Source organism: Petromyzon marinus, unplaced genomic scaffold, assembly GCF_048934315.1.
Source record: "Petromyzon marinus isolate PM22_M1 ecotype Great Lakes invasive population unplaced genomic scaffold, UKy_Petmar_22M1.pri1.0 PM_G_Scaffold_100, whole genome shotgun sequence".
NCBI classification, from domain to species: Eukaryota; Metazoa; Chordata; class Hyperoartia; order Petromyzontiformes; family Petromyzontidae; genus Petromyzon; species Petromyzon marinus.
The window spans coordinates 335,001-337,500 of NW_027422652.1; positions in this window are offsets into that span (position 1 = coordinate 335,001).

Here is a 2,500-nt window from a genome sequence, read left to right on the forward strand (position 1 = left end):
TGCAGGTCCTCGAGGGTTGGTAGATTGCAGGCAATTACCTTCTCAGCAGTGTGCATGATACGCTGCAGTCTGCTCTTGTCCTTGGCAGTGGCAGCAGCGTACCAGACGGTTATGGAGGAGGTGAGGATGGATTCAATGATCGCTGTATAGAATTGCACCATCATTGTCTTTGGCAGGTTGCATTTCTTCAGCTGCCGTCGAAAGTACATCCTCTGTTGAGCTCTCTTGGCGAGGGAGCTGATGTTCAGTTCCCACTTGAGGTCCCGGCAGAGAATAGTGCCCAGGAAGCGGAAGGACTCCACAATTTTGACTGCGGAGTCTAACAGGGTGATGGCGGTGAGTGGGGCTGTATTCTTCCTGAAGTCCACAACCATCTCAACTGTCCTTAGAGCATTTAGCTCTAAGTTGTTCTGGCTACACCAGGTCACCAGGTTGTCAGCTTCCCACCTATAGTCAGACTCATCCCCACCAGAGATCAGCCCAATGAGGGTGGTGTCGTCCGACAAACTTCAAGAGTTTGACGGACAGATGATTGGAGGCGCAGCTGTTGGTATACAGGGAGAAGAGCAGTGGGCAAAGGACGCAGCCCTGAGGAGTTCCCGTGCTGATGGACCTGGAGTCAGAGACTTCTGTTCCCGGCTTAACGCACTGCTTCCTGTCAGAGAGGAAGTCTGTGATCCACCTGCAGGTGGAGTAGGGCACGTTCAGCTGGAAGAGCTTGTCCTGAAGCAGGGCAGGGATGATGGTGTTGAAGGCAGAGCTGAAGTCCACAAACAGGATCCTGGCGTAGGATGCTGGGGCGTCCACATGCTGTAGGGTGAAGTGGAGGGCCATGTTAACTGCGTCGTCCACAGACCTGTTGGCTCTGTAGGCAAACTGAAGGGGGTCCAGGAGAGGGTCTGTGATGGCTTTGAGGTGTGCCAGGAGCAGGCGCTCAAACGACTTCATTACCACAGATGTAAGGGCGACCGGTCTGTAATCATTTAGTCCTGTTGGCCTTAGCTTTTTGGGCACAGCGATGATGGTGGAGGACTTGAGACAGGCTGGTACATGGCATGTCTCCAGGGAGGTGTTAAAGATGTTGGTGAACACCGGAGACAGCTGGCCAGCGCAGTGCCTGAGGGTGGCTGGAGAGACAGAGTCCGGCCCGGCTGCTTTGCGTGGATTCTGCCTCTTGAAAAGCCCATTAACTTCTCCCTCCTGAAAGGAGAGAGTCGTTTCTGTAGTATGGGTGGGGGATGGGGCCTCTTGGGTGGGAAGGGGTGGTTCAGGACAGTCCAATTGTCTTTCAAATCTACGGTAGAACTCGTTCAGGTCGTTGGCTAGGCGGGAGTCGTTAGTGGTGTGGGGCGCTCTGGGTTTGTAGTTGGTGATGTGCCTGAGCCCTTTGGCAGACAGAAGCAGCGTCGTTAGTAGAGAACTGGTGTTTTAGTGTCTCTGAGTACAGTCGTTTAGCCTCTCTCACCGCTTTGCTAAACCTGTTCTTCGACTCCTTGAATCTGTCTCTATCCCCACTCCTAAACGCTTCCTCCTTCTCCAACCTCAACCTTTTGAGCTTTGCTGAGAACCAGGGCTTGTTGTTGTTAAAGTTCACCCTGGTACGTGTTGGGATACAGCAGTCCTCACAGAAGCTGATGTACACAGCCTCTGTGAGTTCATCCAGACTATTGGTAGCAGTCGTGAACATATCCCAGTCAGTACAGTCTAAGCACGCCCGCAAATCTTCCACAGCCTCACTGGTCCACTGTTTAGATGTCCTCACAGCAGGTTTACAGAGTTTTAGTTGCTGCCTGTATGCACGAATCAGGTGGACCAAGGGAGTTCTGTGCGAGCCGAACAGCCCCGTGACCCACAAGAGAAACATCCCCGCCAAATTCGAGCGTTTGACGGGGTCTATCCGTGAAAAAATATTCACGTTTTTGAGTGCACATGCATTTCTGCTGCAAATGCCTCTGGAAGTTTCATGCCGTTCGTATGCCAATTGTGGCAACACGAAAATGACCCGTTTTCCCATTCCGAGGGATTTCTGTGCGACCCTAACAGCCCCGTGAGCCACAAGAGACACATCCCCGCCAATTTCTAGCGTTTCACGGGGTCTATCCGTGAAAAATATAGACGTTTTTGAGTGCACATGCATTTCTGCTGCAGATGCCTCTGGAAGTTTCATGCCGTTCGTACGCAATGTGGCAACACGAAAATGACCCCTTTTCCCATTCCGAGGGATTTCTGTGCGACCCTAACTAACAGCGCCCGTGAGCCACAAGAGAGACATCCCCGCCAATTTATAGCGTTTCACGGGGTCTATCCGTGAAAAATATAGACGTTTTTGAGTGCACATGCATTCCTGCTGCAAATGCCTCTGGAAGTTTCATGCCGTTCCTATGCAATGTGGCCACACAAAAATGACCCGTTTTCCCATTCCGAGGCATTTCTGTGCGACCCTAACAGCCCCGTGAGCCACAAGAGAGACATCCCCGCCAACTTCTAGCGTTTGACGGGG